This window comes from Adiantum capillus-veneris, chromosome 25, assembly GCF_014529385.1.
Source record: "Adiantum capillus-veneris isolate H3 chromosome 25, ASM1452938v2, whole genome shotgun sequence".
Lineage (NCBI taxonomy): Eukaryota > Viridiplantae > Streptophyta > Polypodiopsida > Polypodiales > Pteridaceae > Adiantum > Adiantum capillus-veneris.
The window spans coordinates 130,410,018-130,426,514 of record NC_140955.1 but is presented as its reverse complement, the minus strand read 5'-3'; the positions used below and the strand labels follow the sequence as shown (position 1 = coordinate 130,426,514).

At 40.7% G+C, this 16,497-nt stretch overlaps 1 protein-coding gene across 1 annotated transcript in view; it reads left to right on the top strand.

Moving 5' to 3' along the window:
* LOC147425654 (uncharacterized) overlaps window positions 1–16,497 on the top strand; it is a 237,668-nt gene that overhangs the window by 136,808 nt on the left and 84,363 nt on the right. The window contains exon 3 of the mRNA XM_086500712.1: window positions 6,351–6,367. The gene's annotated coding sequence lies outside the window, so the exon portion shown is untranslated. The remainder of the gene's footprint in view (window positions 1–6,350; window positions 6,368–16,497) is intronic.

The window sequence follows — 16,497 nt, the reverse complement described above, 5'->3', positions numbered from 1 at the left end:
GGTGCAGGAGATGTGAGACTGTCATTACCAAGTGGTGCATCTTACTTGTTACGACATGTGCGCTATGTACCGGATTTGACAGTGAGTTTGATCTCGATTGGTCAGCTTAGAGATTGTGGATGTCAGATTTCGCTACGAGAGCGAGATTTTGTGATGCATTTGTGTTCGCTAGTGATTGCGAGAGGTGCCAGGAGTGGTACATGTTACCCATTGCATGTGGATCACGCGAGAGACGGTGCTCTCTCTGTGATCATGCAGCCAGGTAGAGAGCGAGAGAGCAGGCGATTCTCTTTTGCTTGTGGGTTGCAGGATGCTTTGCATGGAGTGCAGAGCAGTGACCTTGTTGTGCAGGTTGCGTCTACGGATGCACAGGTGGAGCAGGATAGCTCTAGTGAGTCAGAGCAGGATGAGTCATCAGAGGTGATGACAGAGATGACTCACAAGGATGCTGAGATGTCGGCTATTGTGGAGTCATTTCTTGATATGCTTATGCTAGAGCTTGATGCAGATTCAGGACAGATGGATACTCTTGGTACACATGTGATATGTGGTGGGCACGAGGAGTCACTCCAGAGCTCGGAGTCAGAGTGCCATGGTCTCTACGATAGGGGACAGGATTACCATGAGTTGAGTTATGAGTTGGAGGTGGCAGAGGTTGCCAGGGTTGCATCAACGTTCGGTGTCCTCATGTACGAGATGCTGATCTCGAGGCTAGACATAGCAGCTGCAGTGGGAGCATTTGCAGCAGGGTTGATTAGTTGTTCGATGACTGATCTTGGCATAGAGCATAGGGAGGTTTGCAGGTATTGGACCGATACTTGCAGGAGTGCATGAGCTCTTGTAGACTCTTTGCAAAGCTTGGAGCTAGCTCTGTGTGGCTTCCGCAGCGAGATGTTTGTCTATCAGTAGAGCCGGATGCACTATCTCATCGAGAGTCAGTGGGCATAGGTTGAGAGAATCTCTCACCTTCTATTAGTTGTACACTAGTAGATCTTGCTTAAAGGCACATTGGCATTTAAGTGGGAGGTTGTTGGGGTTAAGGCCTATGTGCCTTGATCGGTCGCCCAGGTCATGGGCGCCCGCCCACTGTTACCCTATACTTATAGTGAGTATACTATATAGGGGGAGCTGCCACTTCACAGTCTCCCCACCCATATCTGTGTTGTGTGTCTCCTTCTCTCTCTCACTCTCCGTATGTGGTGCTCCCCGATCCCCTTTAAGAAATGTATTGACCTTCTTGTATCAAAGCTTTCATTCCAAAGACTAGTCAGGTCAATATGTGAGGAGGCATGCTTTGGCACCAAAGGTGGAAACTTGTTGTGATTTTTGCACTTCAAGAGGCAGCATAAGGTTTTTTGCTAGAATATTTGTATGATATAACAATTATTGCAGCACATGCACACATAGGATACCGATTATAGACAAGAGCAGTGAAACCTTGAAAAGAGTAAGGTGGAGATATGATAAACTGCTCCAACCCAATGAATTTATAGACAATAAAATGAAGGAAATTTTGCTTATTCCTCCATCAAGCCCATAGGTAGAGGTGAAAATTGTAGAAGTCACCCATGATGTGAATACCAGGGCCAGAGCTGAGCAAGAAAACTGGCGTGCACAGGAGATGAATAAACTGAAAGAGAAGGAAAAAGTAGCAAATGCTATAGAAAAAGAGATTAAAAGCTACCACATTGTTACACACAAAATCAATGTCAGCAATAACAAAATTTTATCATCTACGGAGGAAGTATTAATAGTAGATATACAGCTAGAAGATGGTATAACAGATTCTATGGATATCAATATATTGCAAGATCCACATGCTCAAATCACAGATTCAATTTTCTACATCTCCTTGACGTAAGATGCTTTCACCAACTTCATCATATTTTGATTCAGCCTTGAGGCTAGAGACTAACAACTAGTAATTGTCTTGTAGTTTGATCAAGATCCAGCTACCTGCACAAAGTCATGCAAAAATATAGATCTTGGATCCCTAGATTTTTGTCTTTCTTAGAATTAAAAACACCCTTATCGGCACATTTGAGAAGTGGATTTCCCATTGTCCAATGCTACAAGTAACAACCAGTCAACTGTCTGGACTCTCAACTCAATTTGAGGAACACATCCATAATTAAGACTGTGAGTATTGAGAATTAAAAATTGGTTTTATTTTGAATAAGGTATGGAGACTGTCATTGTGCTGGGTTTATTCTAAAAAGACTGTTGCACACATATGGAAGGTGTTGGGCAGTTACGCCGCTAGCGGATGCTGTAATAGCAAGAACTCAACCAACAAACAAGAATGTCAGACGAGGATGGAGCTTGACCCGCAAGCGCATGGAAACAAATAGATCGGTGTCAATCACCTACTCAATCTTCTAGAAACAATCACTACCAAGGAAATCAAATCTAAGTTCTAAAAACACAAATGACTGAAATCCGTCCTATGAGCAAACGCTATCCGAAACATGATCAAAAGTCATCGAATCAGCCTCAAACTCAAAGGGGAGTCTATACACCACGTAATGACAGTACCCTATGAATTTACACTCTAATCTCAACCTGCAAACACTCCGTGCGATAATCGCGTATGAAGAAAGGCCGAAAATTACAGGTCACCGAATCTCGACTTAGATGGTTCTAATGTGTAGTTCTACTCGCTGCGGTTCTATCGATATATAGCACGCTGAATTCCGACACATAGATCGAGAGAAAACTCACAAAGAAGCTCGTGGGAGCTCACCTCGCGTAGAAGCCGAATGCACCCACGCTTGGTATTGGTGCGTAGCTCTCGCCGTTGCTAACACAATGGCGGTGTCGCTTCTCCAATGGCGGCTCCGTAGCTCGCATAGCAAGAGGATAAGACTCTCTCTCTCTCTTACTCTCTCTCAGACACAGTCACGGTGCTCAAAAACTCAACTTTTGATTAATGATAAGTCTTCTTTAGGTTTACAAAAGCTGGCTTTTATACCTCAGCCTTGGAGGTGTGAAATCATCTCTACTTACAAATGCGGGCACAACTATCTTGCCTACTTGAATGGAATACAATCTGGAAACTCAATCGAGTCCCACTAATTACAAATGATTGGATCAATGAAAAATAATGTCGGCAAGACATTTATTACAATGAATAGTTGCAAAAGTGTGGTTGTGTTGTCCTTCAGCTCAACACTCCCCCCCTCCGCATTCATGTTGTCCCTGACATGACGTCTTTGAGCTTTGCTTCAGTGGAATCCCGATGGCTCTTTGGTTGCCGATGGTTAGGATCTCTGAATGTCCCTTGATAAACCTTGATTCCTTGCTCTTCAAGGATTGCCTCTTCCATCGATGTCTTCGTAGGCTTCAGTGTTGGGTTCTGCTTCTGCTATTTTTTCCTTGAGTGTGGTTCTTTCCCGCTTTGTAGGCGACTTTCCTGTATCCATAGCTTCTGTAACTCCAATTTCAAAAGTTAGCGTCTTTTTCGTACTGATTGCTGAAACTAAGCTTTTAACTATCCAAATGACTTCAAAATTGAAACATAAGCTATTCAGGGCCTAAGGATGCAATGCGTATGGAAAAATATGAATTTTGGGTGCATTTTCATGCTAGAGACATCATATGGGTATGATGTCGAGGTGCTCAAAATCATTAGATATTTGATATGCATATAGTTGATAGCATGTACATCATAGATATATGCCTGATTTGGCAATTGGATCTCATTTGGTCAAGTTATGGCCACTTTAATCCTAATCAGGCTTTTGTTGAGATATTGAGTGAGGATTGGATTTTGGGATCCAAATGGGATAAAACTTTGTAGATGGCTCTCATACCACATGTTGAACAATTCTGTATGGTCAAAATAGCTCTGAAATGTGCTAAAGTGCCTTGGAGACATCATACCCATATGATGTCCATATGGTCTAATTTGGCTCATTTTGGTTTTTTGGCTTGGATTTGGCTTTATAATGGCTTCTACAATGATCTTATGGAATTTGAAAAGAATTTGGGTCAAAATTGCTCCATGAGACATCATATGGGTATAATGTCTTTTGTGGATTTTTTGCATGATTTTGGTTCTGTGAGCTCCTTACATGGTGGTAAAGTACTGTTTGTACTCAAATCATCATTTGAAGTTGAATATGGCTGAATTTGGATAAAAATAGGCTTTAGGTCAGGATTTTTCCGCTAAGTGGACTAATGTGGCCATATACTTGTCCAAATGGTACCAAACTTGTTGTGTGGCTTATATTCTATGTGTATAATGAGAATATGATGAAAAACATTAACTTCTGGCCCAAAATGAGTGAAAAGACATCATATGGGTATCATGTCTTTTTTGGCCAAATTGTACTTTTGATATCCAGATGAAATGTGCATGTTATTTACACCACTCCTACAAAGTTTCACTTGATTTGGAGCTATTTTTGCAAGTCTAGGGTCATATGTCGATTTTATGACCTTCTTTGCGTTTTTTGGGTTTGCAATCGATTAACTAGCTCCAAATCTCCTGTAACTTTGTATTTTGGATGCTCTTAGCATGTATATAGTGAATATGAACTCAGAAGTGGAGTGTTATGTGCATAATGTTGTGAGACATCATATGGATATGATGTCTGATTTATCAAAAATGCTTTTTTCATGCAAGGCTTGTGCTATGCTTGTGCCCTAAGCCCTTGTAGCTAGTTTTCAACTTTAAAAATCACAAGTTTAGCTAAAATCCCCCTTTGTAGGCATTTCAATCTTCGAGTCCGTCTTTTGGTTTCGAAGTAGACTTTTCTTGATCTTAGTCCTCGAGAGTTGTATCCCGAGCTTGTGTGAGTTGTTGGGAAGTCGTCTATATGGTTCAGGTTGACCTTGATTGTTTTTACACCACGTTTTTCCAAAGTGTCTGTGAAACCTCTGAAAGAAGTTGTATCTGTGTGTTTCGAAAAACCACGTCTCTCAAGAGACCACTGTTGGTGTGTATATGTCGCCGTGATTCTTTGTCCAAATCTACCACAAGCTCTGCAGAAGCTGAAATTACATTTTCAGCTCATAATTTATGCACTTAATTTTGAGCACCTCTCTTCTTCCAAAAGTGCATCAAACTCGCATACTGCGCCAAAGCGGAAAACCTGAAATTTTCTGAGCTGAATATCAGAAAATCAGTGAGTAATTTGCAAAAAGTTTCTTCAGCAAAGTTGTAGATCTCGCAAGAACGGTCAAGTTTAGAGGGAATTGCCCTGAATCGCCACCTTTTACTAGCTGAAAATAGACCTGTCCGGGAGTCAAAATCGGACAGTTTTTGCCATTTAGTTGCCCGAAAGCGTCTTTTTCCACATTGGTAAGTGAAATGGATTCTCCTTGGATTTTGGTTGTAGACATTTATCGTTGATGGTCATTCGAAGCTTTTCACGAAGTTTTGTGGCGAATGGTTGCCAAATTTGGCCGTTATGCCAAAATGACGCTTTGTGTGTCTGCCGCCGAATCGGATGTTTAGACCCACTTTTGGTTGTCCAAACCCGGAGATACTTCATGGTTGCTTTGATCTCTATAAGGTTAAACTTCTTGTGAAGTTCCGTTGCATTTCGAGTCATCATCCTGTTTTTGTGTAAGTGCATGGGTGGAACACCAAAGAGTGTCTGATGCATATGTCCAATGTGAGGACATCTATCTGCTTGCACAGAGTTATGCATGTTAAACAAGATGCAGTGCTAGAGAAGAGTATTGAGGGGTTCTTCTTAGAGCAAGTGTAGAAAAACCTATCACTCCGCACAAGAGGGGTTTTTGTTGATGAGGTTTCTCCACTCTTCCTCACTGCATCAAGTGCGTGAGTGTTTTTGGACTACTCCGTTTTCTCAACCGTACAAAATAATAGACTTCGACTCTTATGCTCACCTCTTCCAGCATGAGCGACATGACTTTATGTATGCTCAACTCTCCAGCTTGAGCTTATATCTATTAGCTAGACTCATAGACCATAGAGAAAATATTAGACTTGAAGCTTGGGTCTGACACTTTTCTCATTTAGTGGCTCAGCTGCCCGACTCTAGACTCTTATGCCATGTAATTTTAATGGCGACTTGGACATACCTGATCACGTCTTGAAATCCAATTCCATATGTTATTGAGGTTTAGGCCATTCTCTTTCGTTTGGTTTTGTGATGCCATTTTGTCAAATACATTGACAAATACCTGCTCTTCATGCTTTGGTAGCACACTGATGTTGATTGGTGAGACAGGTTTTGAGGTTGAAGCAATGGTTGATGAAGTCTTCTTCCAAACAGTGTTCTTTAAAACTATGACTTCTTCTTGTATCCTTGCTTTACCTTTGTTGATAAGAGGCTGTAGACTAGTTGTGGGCCTCTGTTGTTGAGTTCCATCTATAGGTTTTGGAATCCAAGTTGTCCTTGGTCCTTGTGTGACCTGTTTTTCCACTTTCCTTGTTGCTTGTTAGACTTGATGGTCCTTTGGCTTCAGTGTCCAAATATTTTTATTACCTTTGTAAAAGACTTGCTCCTATAGTAAATGATGAGGGATCCACCTTGGAGTTGTAGCACTCATGGTTGCGTAGTTGGGTTGTAGCACTCATGGTTGCATAGTTGGGTTGTCGTTGTTGGGCACATTGTGCTACATGAGTTTTCTTCATGATCTCAGGGGAAGCTTTAATCTTTGGCAACCAAATTTGAGTGTTACCTGTATAGTATCCTTGTGCTTCCAATAGCTTGACTGGGATCATTTGTTGCACTGCTTGCTGTGTGACCTTAGCTTGACTTTGTGGGGTATTTTCACTGCAGAGCTCTGACTTTCGTACCCACAACTACTTCAATGTTTGTTGCTTGGAAGGTCTTTGCTTCTTCTTCCTGTACCTGTTGTTACTCCTGTATGAACAGTTAGACCTGCGCTTGATGCCCTGCTGATCTTGTTGTGAAGAGATACCACATGCTGGGTATGTCCAAGCTGTTACCTTTGGTTTTTTGACCCATACTTTGATGTTCTCGTCATAGTAGCCTTGAGCAGTGATTGAACTGTTTGATGCTATCCAACCTGTGACTTTTGCTTGTCGTGGTTCTTTTGATGCTGATACCCAAATTGGATCTTTGTCCTTGATGTACTCCTTGGATACTAACACTTGGTTGACATGTTTCTTTCTTTTGTGGAGGCTTTTTTGCGATGGAAACTTTGGTTGATAGACTTTGCACTTTGGTTTCCATTGTGTTGTCGAGGGTTTGGATTTTGATGTAGATGCTTCTTCATGTATGTGAATTGGCTGGGCTAAATACTTTGACTGAAGTGAAGGATTTTGGTTGCAGAACACTGTTTCACTTGCTTTAGCTTTTCCTTTGTTGATAGTGGCCGAAGATCTTTGAGTTGTCGTAGGCTTAACCACTGTTGAAGATTCAGGTGCTTCTTCACACATCTTCGCCCATTGCTTGAACAAAATCAAGTGTGTACTCATTTTTTTAGAGTCCACCACTAAGAATTTGTCTTTTACTTCTTTGGACTATAGTTAAGGGTCGCCTCTGCAATCCCCAAATTTATGACTTCTATTCCCGGTGAGATAAAAACCTTTACTTGAATCTCATAAAGCTCTGGTTTACCTAAAAGTAACCACATGCCGTATGACATAACATTCGTCATGGCAATGTGATCAATCTCTGCTCTGAAATTTAGCTTGACTCCTTTATGCGTACTTATCAAGAATTTGATCTTCTTGTTCACTACCAGGTCTTTCATGTCCTCCTTGCATGCTTTAGTAATCTTTGATTCTTGTGCCTTGAATATTGTGTCAGCTTCTTGTAAATTAAGCTTCTCTGCCATTTCACTGGGTTTAACAAATTTTGCGCACTTGCTAAAGCTTTGTGTAAGCATCACTTCTTGAACTTCTTGCTGGTCCTTGACTTTGTCGATAGCTCCGGTTCACTGACACCTTGATTGTTTCCTCTTGTGCACTAGAGTTGTCTGAAGACTCCTTGTCTGCGTTATTTCCCCAATCTAGACGATCCGAAATGTTGTGAGACATATCCTCTTCATTTATCTTTTCTCGTTCATCCTTTTTCGCTCGTGTATCACTCTGATCTGATTCTTTATCAATCCCTACTCCCATCATGAAATACGGAACTACATCGTATCCGTCTTTGTCACAAAACTTGTTGTGAGACCATCTGGAATCGCACAGACATCTAGTGTAGCGAGAATGTGTTTCCATTCTAATGGTTCAAAAACTTCCTCTGGAAAGGGTTCACCAATGTAAGTTTCATCCTCAATCGCCCTTTCTAAGACACATTCCTCGCGTTTCAGGCTTCCACAATTTGAAGCTCCACACATCCATAGCTCTTTGGGTTTACCTAGCCAAGCTGGAAGTTATGTTCCTGCTAATGTAGCTAAATCAAAATCCTCGACAGGTGTTCGATTCACGTCCTTGTAACTATGGTCTTTCAAGTTTACTCGTGTCATGGTTTCCTTGTGTCTCAGGTATATGTGGTCGTAACCCCAATCCTGGACAATTTTCAACTGTCTCATGAGTGGTCTTCCCAGTATGAGATCATAGTTGCTCTCCTTGCCAAAATCAACAATAGCAAATGTATGCTCATACTCAATCCCGCAAGAAGTCACTATGAATTTCTCTAAGAGTCCCAAAGGTTTCTCCATATGTCCATCAGCTAGTTGGAGTTTCAACCTTGTTTTCCTGATTGCCAGTTTTTCCCATTTCTTCCATATTTCTTTTGTGGCAATGGCCACCCCTGCTCCGCTGTCAAGTATTGCCATCGTTTTTACTCCCTGGAATTCAACTGGTAAAGTTGTATTCCCATCCTCTCTTTCACAATACTCTCCGACCTTGTTCAAAGGTACCAGTTTTGCGTTCTTTTGTGAATTATTCAACTCTCATATCCCTTCTTGCAGCTTTGAAGTTGGGTCTTTTACACCAAATTTTTCTAAGCATTTTCCTACCGTTGCCCACATATTTGGTCGTAGTCTTAGAAGCTCAGCTAGGGTGATAGTGCATGTCACTGGTGTTGACAAAATCTCTATCAATCCTTGCGAGTCCATAACTTTTTCTGAAGAGATTCCTCGTGAGGGAAGCGCTCTAATCTCAGATTTGTCTTCGTATTCTCCTAAGTATGAAGGTAAGGTCTTCAGCAAATGAGGTTTACTCTCTACTGTTCTAACAGAGCCTCCATCTCCCCAGTAAGAATCCAGATCTAAGTCCACTTGAGATCCTGCCTCAATTTCCTTTATGGGAGGATTCCTGATGTCCTTACTCTGATTAGCTTGACAACTCAGCTCGTTTGCAAATTTTGCCTCTCTCACTTGTTTCCAAAACTCATTGTAATCCTCATCTTTTTATAAGACCTCTGTATCACAGGATGAAAACTTTCCATCTCCTCATCAGTTGTGTTCATCACTACGTGTTCATCCCTATTCATTTTCTCAGTTTTTTGTGCACTTTTAGCGGTTTCAGCTATCTGTTCATGTGGTGAAGGGATAGCATTTGTTTGAGTTGGGTTTCCGGTCTCATGCTCTAGTTTTTCTCTCGGCAGTTCTAATAGAGCTTGTGCCGTCTCGATCATTTTCTAACACATCTCTAGTCTCTGCTTTTCCAGTTCTGCGTTCGGATATGTCAACCAACGTTGTTCCTGGGTTTGAGTGTTCTTTACTCTTGCTTCGTAAGCTCTCATCAGTGAGTCCAATGGTTCATGTACCTTTTCAACTAACCTCCACCCTTCCGAGCTCACACTTGTTGTTTCCTTGCCGTTTTTTGTCTTCTCCTTTTCAGAGTCATCTTCTTGAATTCTGTTTTGACTCTCTAATTTCTCTAGTCTTTCTCTCGTTTGTCTTAACTCTTCTTCTAGGATTGCTTCCTCACGTTCTTTTCTCACTTTCATCCTTGCCTTCCTAGATTTCCATGTATTACGTTGTCTTTGTGTCGCGCTTGGAATATCCGTTTTAGGCTCTTCACTTGACGGGGTGTCAGCAGCTTTTTGCGTTTTTAATCTCGTCATGGCTTTAACAGGCACAACATTATCGTGTTCGGAGCTGCTTGGTAACTGTACGATAGGCTCAGTATTTTTTGCATCCTTGGCTACCCTATTTGGGTTCTGTGGACAATCACAAATGAAATGATCTGTGGCACAACTGAGGCAATAAACATTGATTGGCACAACTTCTGTGTGTGGACAATCGTTTATCAAATGGTTACCACCACATTTATTACAGCCTAACCTTGTTTGTAGGGCTTGTGGCTTTTCTTGGTGGCTGTAAGCAGGTTGCCACCATGCTATACCTCTCTCTGCAATGAATCTCAACGTTTTTTCATCCATGTTATACCTTTCCTCTGTTGGTTGGGCCGTAGGCGGTAATGGTTGTTTTAGCCTTACCATTCCCTGTGCTCCATATCCCATTTCTGCTCCTAAAGGACAGTATCTCCTAGGCTCATTGTAATACATTGGGTCATTACTAGCGGTTGCATCCTCGGTTGGCCCACCATTGTTGTGTTTCTCAGTCCTATAGGTTTGACCTCTGACATAAGTTGTGGTTGTCCCCGGACGACTGGTGTTACTCTCTCAAAACCTGGGGGTACTGGCAATTTCCCGTGTGCATACCTTGGTGCTTGTATTGGTGCTAGTGGTCGTTCATAGGGTCTATCTCGCACGGACCGTGTGTAGTAGCACTCCTCTCTTGTGTGATTGATCCAATTCTGATCTTTCTCATACCACATGGGTTCCCTAAATTCTGGCTTAACAATAGGAGCAAGTCTTTGAACCAACTCCTCTATTAGCTTTTCTTTATCTAGATCAAATCCTGTAGTTGGCTTAGTCATGGACTCTGTTGTCTGTGATGAGTCACTGTACTAAGAGAAAGAGTCGACCTCATGTATGTGGTCTCCTAAGCGTAGCATTTTTTCTCCAAGACCTTTTGTAGCTTCTTGTCTAAGAGTTGTTAATGGATTTATCTCCATACGATCTCCTAACGAGACGTGTTCCCTTAATCTTTGTTGGTTGTTCTGGAGATATTTGCCAGATCTCGAATACATTACTCCTTCTCGAGGAGTCTAACTTTTCAGTCTCGGCAGTTTGTTTATCCCAATTCTCTGTGGTCAAACGTGATCCAAACTGAATGACACTTGATTAATGGGATTGTTTGATCAGATGGAAGACTTCTGTCAACTTCACTGAGAAATCTGTTCCAGATTTGCCGAAAAAGACTATATATGCATATAATGTCTTTTTTCACAGATTTTGGAGATTTTTGTTTTGTTGATTCTCTGTGTCACCCTAACCCTCTACCAACTCACAAAAATCAATTTGACCACTGTTTGTGCAAGTTACGGTCAGATTAGGCTTTTCTTGTCAATTTTCGACTTTTGACTTTTTTTGGGGTCAAATGTGCTCCAATTGATATGAAATTTGAAACACAGGCTCTAAACAACAAGTCAAAAGGATCTGTGTTAGAAAAAAATTCAAAATTTACCCCAAATTTAGGGTTGAGATAGCATACGCGTATGATGTCACTTTGCCGAATTTTGGTCAAAAGTTGATATGTAAGCTATGCACTATGTTTGCAAGAAACTTGTCAAGTCAAAATTTGAAAATCACCCCCAGAGTTGCAAAAAGACATCATATGCGTATGATGTCTTAGTGCTCAATTTTGATCCAAACTTGATATTTGAGATGTGGACTATGTTTACAAGCTACTGGTCAATTTAGAAACTAAAAATCACCTCCAGAAGTGCAAAAAGACATCGTATGCGTATGATGTCTACAGGTCTAGATTTCAGATCTGTTTCTGTCAAGTGTTCACAGTGTCTAGAGTATCAAATATATGTGGTTAAAACAAAATTTGAAACTCTGTTTTGCTTTAAAACTCAGGTTTTTGGTTTTCAGTCTCCTAGGTTCAAATCACTCGTTTTTTCTCAAGTTAATTGTCCAAACTCTTCCAATCTTGCTATGGGTGATTGAAACAGTATGTTGTATCAGCTTGCAAGTCAAAAGTCAAATTTTGCTCACAAATACTCAAGTGGTCATCATACGCATATTCTTAGCGTTTTTTCTCCTCTCTGACTTGGTCTTTTAGGTTTCAAGGTGTGTTATAGCCCTTATCTCAAGTCATACTTAGGGTAAAACCCCCCTTCCGAACACTCTGGTAATGTCAAATTTTCAGTTTGGGTCTCTGTTTAGCCCTCAAGACAACATACGCGTATGATGTCTTTTTTCACAGAAATTGGATCTTTTTGCTTTGCTTACTCTCAGTATCACCCTTATACTCTGTCCACTCACAAAACTCAATTTGAACTCTGTTTGTGCAAGTTATGGCCAAATTAGGCTTTTCTTGGCAATTTCCCGATTTTTTACTTACTTGAGGTCAGATGTGATCCAAATGACATGAAACTTGAAATACAAGCTCTAGACAACTAGTACAAAGGATCTGTGTTAGCAAAATATCAAAATATGCCCAGAATTAGGTTAAAGACATCATACCCGTATGATGTCTTTTTGCCCAATTTCAGTCCAAAATTTATATTTGAGCTTTACACAGTATTTGTAACAACCTTGTCAAGTTAAAGTTGAAAAATCACTTCAGCAAGTGCCAAAAGACATTATACCCGTATGATGTCTTTTCTCACAGATTTGCCCAATTTTCAATTTTAAGCTTATTCCAGTGTTTACCTTGAGTTTCAAGTGTTTTTATCAAGTCTGAATGCAATAATGAGCTCTGAACCATCCCTATTCTTTGCGTTTTTTGCACTCTGACTTGGTATTTTGAGTTTCTAGAAGTGTTAAAGCCCTTGTTTTATGTTGATCTTAGGGTAAAACCCCCCTTCCGAACACTCTTGTAGTGTTAAATTTTTTGTTTTGGTCTCTGTTTAGCCCCTAAGACATCATACGCGTATGATGTCTAAAGTTGCAGAATTCTAGTTTTTCAACACAGAACTCTTCCAAGAGCTCTCCTAAGTGCTCAACAACACTCAGTTTCACAGAAAATTTCCCTAAACTTTGTTTATGCAAGTTTCACTACCAAATCAACGGTTTAGTGATCCAACATGCAAACAAACACATCAAGCAAATAAATCACTGATTAATAGCTCTAGATCAAGATCAAATCAAGTCCTAACTAAGCTACTTCTAATCATAAAATTGGTTTTTTCAATTGTGAGTATAAAGAGATTCACTGCCATGCATGGACTAGTAAATACCTCAATCTCAACAACCACTCAACACCAACAAAAATCAATCTAATCTAAACTAAAAAACTTTCAAACACGAAAGACCCAGGAATACCACGAGTTTCCTAGTACCTCTCAAAGATCCTCGGAGTCCACCACTCCTAGACCTTTCTAACTAAAATATACAAAGTAACAAAACAAATCACCTCGTAGGATTAGTCTAAGGTCACCTACTTAGGGCTCTCTTCCCCGGCAACGACGCCAAATGTTGGGCGGTACGCCGCTAGCGGATGCTATAATAGCGAGAACTCAACCAACAAACAAGAATGTCAGACGAGGACGAAGCTTGACCCGCAGGCGCATGGAAACAAATAGATGGGTGTCAATCACCTACTTGACCTTCTAGAGACAATCACTACCAAGGAAATCAAATCTAAGTTCTAAAAACGCAAATGACTGAAATCCGTCCTACGAGCAAATGCTATCCGAAACATGATCAAAAGTTGTTGAATCAGCCTCAAACTCAAAGGGGAGTCTATACACCACGTCAGGACAGTACCCTATGAATTTACACTCTAATCTCAACCTACAAACACTCCGTGCAGTAATCGCGTATGAAGACAGGCCAAAAATTACAGGTCACCGAATCTCAACTTCAATGGTTCTAATGTGTAGTTCTACTCGTTGTGGTTCTATCGATATATAGCACACTGAATTCCGACACACAGATCGAGAGAAAACTCACAAAGAAGCTCGTGGGAGCTCACCTCGCGTAGAATCCGAATGCACGCACGCTTGGTATTGGTGCGTAGCCCTCGCCGTCGCTAACACAATGGCGGTGTTGCTTCTCCAATGGCGGCTCCGTAGCTCGCGTAGCAAGAGGATAAGACTCTCTCTCTCTCACTCTCTCTCAGACACAGTCACGGCGCTCAAAAACTCAACTTTTGATTAATGATAAGTCTTCTTTAGGTTTACAAAAGTTGGCTTTTATACCTCGGCCTTGGAGGTGTGAAATCATCTCTACTTACAAATGCAGGCACAAATTTCTTGCCTACTTTAATGGAATACAATCTGGAAACTCAATCGAGTCTCGCTAATTACAAATGATTGGCTCAATGAAAAATAATGTCGGCAAGACATTTATTACAATGAATAGTTGCAAAAGTGTGGCTGTGTTGTCCTTCGGCTCAATAGAAGGCTATGCAAAAATCTAGAGCTACACAAGCTCGGGGAGGTCACTTAATAAGTATGTGACTATTACGTGAGTGTAGTAGAAGGGATTATTACATTTCATTTCTTATCACATTTTCACTTAGAGAAGGGTACCATAAATCGGAATTAGAAGAAAAATTACAGATTGAATAGGAAAAGAGTGTATTTTATTTTTCAAAAATTCATAGATAAGGAGTTTTGTAAATAGTCAAATTGAATGCATGCAATATACACAATTTATACATAGTGACCCCCCCAAGTGTATAACTAAAAAATTAAGGAATTCACCGTGCCTAGACAGATGGATACCAACTCGTGTGGATGGAGGTGCCTCCTTCATTCCAAGTATATACTGCAAAGCTTCTTTGCACTAAAGCCATTCATGTCAAAGGTGGGCATTTTGCACCACATTACTATAATATGGTGATTGTTTGGACAAAAATGTAGCTCAGTTCCTTTTTGTTTTTGTTTTGTCTTTTGCAAAGTGCATTAGAGAAGTACACACTACAGTATTTGCATCGATATCATGCCACCCTAATCAAGCATCTACTCTCAATTTCACATCCCGTGAGCATGGATGCAGAACAAAACCTATTGGATGACCACATTGTAGAGAACGATGACTGATGAGGGACATAAGGCCAATTGATAAAGGACATGAGCAAGAGGAGGGAGGAACTTCTGAGAAGAGAAATGTTGCAAAGGGAGAGTTTGACAAGGAGAAAATTTTGGATAAGGGGAAAGACACAAAGGAGCAAGACCATACATATTGAGGAAGAGGTTCAGGAAGAAATTAAGGTTGAAACTCCCTTTGCGCTTGGAGGGTTTCAAAAGGAAGAAGATTATGCAGCTCGGGAGGGGCTGAGAAAGAACACCCTAATCCTCAAGTAGAGCACACCTCTCCCACAATTCCACCTATTGAGCTTGAAAGTCAGGAGTCATTTATTCCTAACACACAAATAGATCATAGCACATTAAGAAGCTATTCCAGGTGCAATGGAGCTCTCAACACTGGAGACACAAGAGTCTAAAACAGGAGAAGAATAAGGGACTGGTGAGAACAAGCTCTAGGATGTCAACACTAGACAAGACAACCTCCACGGCAGGTTAACACAGTATAGACATTTGATAGACATTGATATGATTGTTTTGATAATAACCAATGTAAAAGAATATGAAAGCCAACCTACTGTCTAACTACTTATTTTTTTTACAGAATGTTTGCAAAGACTAACTAATTTGGACTTCAATGGATTGTTGTTGTTTTGGGAGTCGTATGATCCCAACGTAGAACTTTTCAACCTGCACAGCTTAAAGATAGGCACTCGTAGAGCCATTGTGCATCCAAGAATCTAGGAATTTATACAGGTTCTACTTCCAAGGTTTCAAGTTGCGATTTGGTTCTCTGTGTAGCAGAGAAACCTCAATCCCCTTGTAACCATGGTTTGCAATGTAGCGGGAATCGAACGTTTGTAATTTGATTTTTTATATTCCTAGAAGGAGTATGCTGTCATTTTGACAGCCACTACCACCCTGCCAAATCAAATGTATTCCTATGCTATAAACCTTTTTATCAAATCCATGTCCCATATGATGATAACAACACTTTGTTGATAGATGACACACCCCATAAGGGCTTGCTAAATCCACCGGCACCACTCTTTCCCCACCCTCATTTGAAGGTCATGAGCATGACTTTTATCTAGAGGAAATTTTGATCCCTTATCTTCAAAAAATTTATTTCATCCCATGACTGTTTCAAAATTTGTACTTACAAATACTCTTCAAAATGCTGTTGAAATTAGGTGTAGGAAAACACACACAGCTTGGAGAAGATGAAGGAAGCTCAAGGCACACAACAGAGAGTGTATTACTTAGTGTGCAATGGAAAGATAAGTTAGCCCTAGAGTGATGGGCATATATACAATCCACAAGGGAAAAACCTCCTAGTGAGGGAAAAAATGCCCCGGAGGTCCTGATTGTGTTTACACACATCACCACCACATGTATATGGTAACAAATGCCCCCTGAAGTGATGCGGTGAATGAGAGCTGACACATAGAGTAAAGGGAAGTTCCATGCCCTAAGGACATGATCAATCCACAAAGGGGAGTAAACCCAAAGCTTTGCGGAAAGCTTTGAACTTCTCCTATGACAAT